At 40.5% G+C, this 8,347-nt stretch overlaps 1 pseudogene; it reads right to left on the bottom strand.

The window, feature by feature from the left end:
* LOC121316459 overlaps window positions 1–8,347 on the bottom strand; it is a 98,488-nt pseudogene that overhangs the window by 87,580 nt on the left and 2,561 nt on the right.

Genomic DNA, 8,347 nt, shown 5'->3' with positions numbered 1-8,347 from the left:
AAAGAATTGAAATAGCATGCCAGCATGACACAGGAGCATACACAGGGTTGGAAATATGACTCCTACTGCATAGCAGCTTGATCCATTCCTGTTTTAATAAGGCACACCTGAGCTTGTTACCTATACACTGTGGCTTAAAACCTGGAATGGGCGTGTGACAGGTTAGCTTGTGTGGAGATGTAGGGCCAGGAAGACACACACAGAGTGCCGAGTGAATTGTGAATGCGCTGCTTGTGCGGTTTAATAAACAAACAAACAAACAGTTTAACCAAAACAGCAACAAGAAAAAAAAAGAAAACTGCACACAAAACAAACAAACATCACGTCAGCACGAGTAGCAATTGTTATTTCAGTTGACAGATTTTAGTTTTTACTCTCCTCTCTCCCATTCTTTCACCCTGAACCCCCAACCCTGCGTGAGGGACTCATGCCTCTACATACACAGCTGTGCCGAGATTCAATTACTAATTAATCCTTCACTGGAATCCCAGCACGTAAATCCATGTGCCCACATCCCAATCTGAGGAAAAACCTCAGAATGGAGTGTGGTAACCAGCGGTGTACCACAGGGATCAGTATTAGGTCCTCTGCTATTCCTAATCTACATTAATGATTTAGATTCTGGTATAGTAAGCAAACTTGATAAATTTGCAGACGACACTAAAGTAGGAGGAGTGGCAAACACTGTTGCAGCAGCAAAGGTCATTCAAAATGATCTAGACAAGATTCAGAACTGGGCAGACACATGGCAAATGACATTTAATAGAGAAAAGTGTAAGGTACTGCACGCAGGAAATAAAAATGTGCATTATAAATATCATATGGGAGATATTGAAATTGGAGAAGGAATCTATGAAAAAGACCTAGGAGTTTTTGTTGACTCAGAAATGTCTTCATCTAGACAATGTGGGGAAGCTATAAAAAAGGCTAACAAGATGCTCGGATACATTGTGAAAAGTGTTGAATTTAAATCAAGGGAAGTAATGTTAAATCTGTACAATGCACTTGTAAGACCTCATCTTGAATATTGTGTGCAGTTCTGGTCACCTCGCTATAAAAAAGATATTGCTGCTCTAGAAAGAGTGCAAAGAAGAGCGACCAGAATTATTCCGGGCTTAAAAGGCATGTCATATGCAGACAGGCTAAAAGAATTGAATCTGTTCAGTCTTGAACAAAGAAGACTACGTGGCGACCTAATTCAAGCATTCAAAATTCTAAAAGGTATTGACAGTGTCGACCCAAGGGACTTTTTCAGGCTGAAAAAAGAAACAAGGACCAGAGGTCACAAATGGAGTTTAGAAAAAGGGGCATTCAGAACAGAAAATAGGAGACACTTTTTTACACAGAGAATTGTGAGGGTCTGGAATCAACTCCCCAGTAATGTTGTTGAAGCTGACACCCTGGGATCCTTCAAGAAGCTGCTTGATGAGATTTTGGGATCAATAAGCTACTAACAACCAAACGAGCAAGATGGGCCGAATGGCCTCCTCTCGTTTGTAAACTTTCTTATGTTCTTATGTTCTTAATATACACTTTATCTGCACGTGGAGTGATTGTGCAATCCCCGTGTCTAAATAAAAACAATATACATTTTAACAACACTCGTGCTACATAGCCCGATTTATACCCTGAGCACCATTATATTATATATACACACCAACACAAAAATACGCACGGGGGCAGGGCTCCCCGCTACAGGGTGAAACTGCTATGCAGCAGGAGTCTTATTCCCACCCCTGATACATACAGTAAGGAGTCCTTTCATATTAGTGTGGTCGAGTGGTTAAAGAAAAGGGCTTGTAACCAGGAGGTCCCCGCTTCAAATCCAGACTCACTCACTGTGTGACCCTGAGCAAGTCACTGAACCTCCCTGTGCTCCGTCTTTCAGGTGAGACGCTGTTGTAAGTGACGTTGCAGCTGATGCAGTTCACACACCCTAGTCTCTGTAAGTCACCTTGGATAAAGGCATCTGCTAAATAAACAAATAACAACAATAATACTAATAATAATAGTAGAAGTAGTCATAGTTTCAGAGACTGCACAAGGCAATGTCTGTGCTTTTCCCAACAGTACCGTACTGTCACAGAATTTGATCTGGAAATGTGGACAGTGTCACAGTCTTGAACTACCCAAGTTAACATTGGGGATGGCAATTCAAGATTAACATATCAGTCTGGGTCTGTGAAGCCAGCCTGCACCAGCTCTTTGCTCAATCCCTCAGACCACGCAACTGTCTCCTCCTGTAAAACACATTCCCAGCTATCACGGTCCACTTTCTAAACGTGTGTGTGTCATTATCACAGCAGATTGTGAATGTCATGCGGGTGTTTGTTTGTTTGTTTCTGATTCTGTTAAGTACAATTGGTGAAATCAAATAATAATAATTAGTTAAATGCACATTGCAGCACGGTGACCAAAAATAAAAAGGCCCGATTCAGGTACCTTTGCCTCTTTTCCACAAAATGCTGCAAAAATATTCTAAAATAATTGCATTGTTCAATCGCTACTAAGAAAGTGTCGCTTTGCATTTCAAAACTGAGACACATACCTCTGTATATACCCCCCCCCCCCCCCCCCCCCCCCCCCCCCTCCCCCCCCCCCCCCCCCCCCCCCCCCCCCAAAAAAAAAAAATAAAAAAAACCTTTCTAGTTCTGAACGAGATTTACAGCCGGGTGCTGAAACCACTCAGTGTTCCCCATTTCTTTTTAGTTTCATGTGAAGTGAAAGAGACAATGCTTGATCTGTCAGGCCCCGCACAGCTCACAGGTCTCTGCCATACTTGGCATTGAAGTGTTTGTTTCTGTTTAACTTCATTCGCTTTTAAACAAGCTGGGACAGTTTGTAACCAATCAAAAAAGCCATCCTAATAACCCCTCCACTGCTTAGTTTATAAATTACTGTAACCTGGATTTGCACAGCATGTAATTGCACATGGAAAAGAGTGTCAAGTACACTTAGGACCGTGTAACCACCAGACCTGGAGCAATGAGAATGACTAGAACTATTGCAGCTGAATTGCTCCGAATTTGAAATTACAATTGCAATCTATTTTGTTCAATGTACAATTACGCTGCCGTAATTACAAATATTATTACAATGACACTAAAAAGCAACATGAACAACGTCACACAGTAACTGTGTATTCTAAAACACAAGAATGATCACACGACCAATACAGGCGTAACGGAACTGCAAATGGATGCTTTATATGGTTCAGTTACAATGACAATTCCGCCGCTGTGTCGGGTTCAAGCGCAACGTCAATCGGAATCGCAAACACCAGCACACTAACTTTTCAACATCAACGCCCGGTTTCAAAGAATTTGACGAGCACAACGTTATCTTAGGTACGGTCATCCATGACCAATGTTAAATCTGGGAGTGCGGGGAAAAAAAAAAAAAAAAGTCAGACGTCAAAAGTTACATAACTTAACTTACATACATAACTTGGCAGCGTTCACCCCCACAAATACAAGGTTAACAAACTGAAAATAATCAGACAAATGAAATGGTCTGTTATGATGGACGGTCATCAGGACTGAAAACTGAAAAACCCCTGGTTTGAACGCAACAGAAGCGGCGCTGTATTCATAGCAACAGGATATAAGCAGCACTGGAAGGAGGGCCACTGAGCGGGTCGGGTTACATTAGAAGAGGTAACCCTAATAATGTCAGCTTCTGCTGCTGCAGTACACAGGGCTTGGCGATGTGCCGGAAAATACAAAACACACACACACACACACACACACACACACATATATATATATATATATATATATGGCCACCATTTCAGCCCCCCCGGAGTGATAGGGAAAAATAAACAAAAAAACCTTTCTAGTTCTGAACGAGATTTACTGCAGTTGAGCTGGAGAGATTTTAACCAGTACCCTCATTCCCCTCTGTCCTGGTTGCACACGCGAAAGGGGGTTAATACATCATTATACCGGAGGAATGTTTCATGAAGGGGAGGCGGGGTGAGGCGGAGCCCTGAGTACGATTTATTACGTACGTTCACTCATGTGCAGCTTATTTTGGGGAGCAAGATCGAGAAATACGAACGCAGTCGAGTGGTGCTCTGCAAACGACAACGCTGGACTTTCTGCAGCCGATGTTGCTGGCAGAGCTTGTTCACTTTTTCATGTCGTTTAAAATATTTAGACTGCAAAATGCTTACTAAAGCAGTACAGATATTGTTTGTATCATAAACTATGATGGCACCATACTTTGTAATGTGCGTGTGCATTAGTTTTGATCAGTAGTACTTTTAATATCTCATTTTAAGCGACAGTGTAAGTAAGTTTATGTGGGTGTGATAAATCTGTTTTTAAAGGTTATATCAAAAACGACCATGCCCTCATATGTTACAGCTGCCTGTAATAACCAGGTCTGTCTTTATCTTTCTGTCTCTATCTGTTTATTAACCTGCTTGTCTGTCTGTCTGTCTCTAAGTGTGTCAGTGAACATAAGAACATAAGAAAGTTTACAAACGAGGGAGGCCATTCGGCCCATCTTGCTGGTTTGGTTGTTAGTAGCTTATTGATCCCAAAATCTCATCAAGCAGCTTCTTGAAGGATCCCAGGGCGTCAGCTTCAACAACATTGTATCTGTCCTTGCTGGTTCCAGACCCTCACAATTCTCTGTGTAAAAAAGTGCCTCCTATTTTCTGTTTTTAATGCCCCTTTGTCTAATCTCCACTTGTTTATTTTTTTCAGGTCAAAAAATTCCCTTGTGTCGACATTGTCAATACCTTTTAGAATTTTGAATGCTTGAATTAGGTCGCCACGTAGTCTTCTTTGTTCAAGACTGAACAGATTCGATTCTTTTAGCCTGTCTGCATATGACATGCCTTTTAAGCCCGGAATAATTCTGGTCGCTCTTCTTTGCACTCTTTCTAGAGCAGCAATATTCTTTTTGTAGCGAGGTGACCAGAACTGAATACAATATTCAAGATGAGGTCTTACTAATGCATTGTACATTACTTCCCTTGATTTAAATTCAATACTTTTCACAATATATCTGAGCATCTTGTTGGCCTTTTTTATAGCTTCCCCACATTATTCAGATGAAAACATTTCTGAGTCAACAAAAACTCTTGAGTCTTTTTCATAGATTCCTTCCTTCTCAATTTCAATATCTCCCATATGATATTTATAATGCACATTTTTATTTCCTGCTTGCAGTACCTTATACTTTTCTCTATTAAATGTCATTTGCCATGTGTCTGCCCAGTTCTGAATCTTGTCTAGATAAGTTTGAATGACCTTTGCTGCTGCAACAGTGTTTGCCACTCCTCTCATTTTTGTGTCATCTGCGAATTTAACAAGTTTGCTTACTATACCAGAATCTAAATCATTAATGTAGATTTGGAATAGCAGAGGACCTAATACTGATCCCTGTGGTACTCCACTGGTTACCACACTCCATTCTGAGGTTTCTCCTCTAATCAGAACTTTCTGTTTTCTACAGGTTAACCACCCTAATCCATGTACATGCATTTCCTTGAATCCCAACTGCGTTCAGTTTGAGAATTAATCTTTTATCCAGGACTTTGTCAAAAGCTTTCTACAAATCTAAATAAACCATATCATATGCTTTGCAATTATCCATTATCAATGCTGCATCCTCAAAAAAATCAAGCAGGTTAGTTAGACACGATCTCCCTTTCCTAAAACCATGCTGACTGTCTCCCAGGATACTGTTACAATATGGTAATTTTCTATTTTGGATCTTATTACAGTTTCCATAAGTTTGCATATAATAGAAGTCAGGCTTATTGGTCTGTAGTTACCTGGTTCAGTTTTATTTCCCTTTTTGTGGATCGGTATTACGTTAGCAATTTTCCAGTCTGTCGTTACCACCCCTGTGTCATGAGACTGCTGCATGATCTTGGTTAGCGGTTTGTAAATTACTTCTTTCATTTCTTTGAGTACTATTGGGAGGATCTCATCCGGCCCAGGGGATTTGTTTATTTTAAGAGCTCCTAGTCCCTTTAACACTTCTGCCTCAGTTATGCTAAAGTTATTTAAAACTGGATAGGAACTGGATGACATGTGGGGCATGTTGTCAGTATCTTCCATTGTAAAAACCTGTAAAAAGTAATCATTTAATATATTTGCTATTTTTTTTTCTTCATCTACGATTTTGCCATTTGTTTCTCTTAAACATTTAACCTCCTCTTTGAATGCTCTCTTGCTGTTGTAATATTGGAAAAACATTTTGGAATTGGTTTTAGCCCCCTTAGCAATGTTCGTTTCTATTTCTCTCTTGGCCTTTCTAACTTCCTTTTTGACTTGCGTTTGCAGTTCTGTGTACTCTTTCTGTGTACTTTGTTTTTGGTCCCCTTTAAACACTAAACATTTCACTGAATTTACTTTTGAATTGATTTAGTAAACCATTGGGGCAATTTAGTTTTAGATTTAGATTTGTCTACTTTTGGGATGTAATTGTTTTGTGCCTCTAGTATTACATTTTTAAAACACAGCCATCCTTTTTCTGTGGATGTTTTCTCTATTTTACTCCAATCTACTTCTGTTAGTCTCCGTTTCATACCTTCATAGTGTCTGTGTGTGTGTTAACCTGCTTGTCTGTCTGACAGTGTCTGTCTGTCAGTGTGTGTGTGTGTGTGTGTTAACCTGCTTGTCTGTCTGTCAGTGTCTGTCTGTCAGTGTGTGTGTGTGTGTGTGTGTGTGTGTGTGTAACCTGCCTGTTGTCTGTCTGTCTGTGTCTGTCTGTCAGTGTGTGTGTGTGTGTGTTAACCTGCTTGTCTGTCTGTCAGTGTCTGTTTGTTAACCTGCTTGTCTGTCTGTCAGAGTGTGAGTCAGTTTATTAACTTGTCTGTCTGTCAGTGTGTCAATTTGTTAACTTGTTTGTCTGTTTGTCAGTGTCAGTTTGTTAACCTGCTTTTCTGTCTGTCAGTGTCTGTGTGTGTTTGTTAACCTTCTTGTCTGTCTGTCTGTGTCTGTCTGTCTGTCAGTGTGTGTTTGTTAACCTGCTTGTCTGTCTGTCAGTGTCTGTGTGTGTTTGTTAACCTTCTTGTCTGTCTGTCTGTCTGTCTGTCAGTGTGTGTTTGTTAACCTGCTTGTCTGTCTGTCAGTGTCTGTGTGTGTTTATTAACCTGCTTTTGTCTGTCTGTCAGTGTCTGTGTGTGTTTGTTAACCTGCTTTTCTGTCTGTCAGTGTCTGTGTGTGTTTGTTAACCTGCTTTTCTGTCTGTCAGTGTCTGTGTGTGTTTGTTAACCTGCTTTTCTGTCTGTCAGTGTCTGTGTGTGTTTGTTAACCTGCTTGTCTGTCTGTCAGTGTCTGTGTGTGTTTGTTAACCTGCTTGTCTGTCTGTCTGTCAGTGTCTGTTTTTCAACCTGCTTGTCTGTCAGTGTCTGTGGGTCAGTGTCTGTGTATGTGTTAATCTGCTCATCTGTCTGTCAGTGTGTGTTTGTTAACCTGCTTGCCTGTCTGTCTGTCAGTCTGTCAGTATCTGTGTGTGTTTGTTAACCCGCCTGTCTGTCTATCAGTGTCTGTGTGTTTTATTTTCTGCTTGTCTGTCAGTGTCTGTGGGTCAGTGTCTGTGTTAACCTGCTTGTCTCTCTGTGCATCAGTGGCTTTGCTCAGTTTTTGATGATTTTGCCTTCCCTCTCCATCCCATGGCCTATCAGCCCACCCATATGTATTCTGTTACCATGGCAGTTTCTTTTAAAACAAAGTTAGTCTGATCCAGTTCCAGATAATGTGGATGGCTGGCAAGTCATTTACGTTATCAATTGAACTACTGGCAGCACATTTGCATAAATAAATATTGTAGCCTGTTTACCACAATGTGGGGGAGCAAAGAATTATTAAATTCTGGACAAAAGAAACTGTTTGCTTCTTCTGTTCTTGCAGGGGTTTCTGCTGAAAGGATGTTGAGCACACAGACCTAACAAGAGAAAGCACATGAAATAGAAGTGCAGATACATCCTGTATTAAAACATTCCCAGCACTTAGGCAGAGTTCACCTGGTCTGGGTGAATTCAATACCTTTAAATTACACAACTTGGGTGATTTCAACTGGACTGTAGAAACCCATGGATGGGGCCTCAATCCCCGTTTAATGGTTGAAGACAGCAGTGGCTTATCAATCTAACAGCAGCCTCTGGTTACTCTAAACACATGCTGCATTAATTAATGGATGTATTTATTTAGAGTGCAGGCTATCAAGATGAGTCATCTGTTCCATGGCATACTGTGTAAATGAATACAATTTATTTTAAATTTCCAATAAATAGAGTTTCTTTAAGCACCCATGTTAGTTGCTTATCATTAAGGCTTATCTAAAATTGCATAGATTTAAAAGTGAGCCTGTAATTGAATGAATT

This window comes from Polyodon spathula, chromosome 5, assembly GCF_017654505.1.
Source record: "Polyodon spathula isolate WHYD16114869_AA chromosome 5, ASM1765450v1, whole genome shotgun sequence".
In the NCBI taxonomy this organism is placed as follows: Eukaryota; Metazoa; Chordata; class Actinopteri; order Acipenseriformes; family Polyodontidae; genus Polyodon; species Polyodon spathula.
This window is presented reverse-complemented; position numbering and strand designations above follow the sequence as displayed.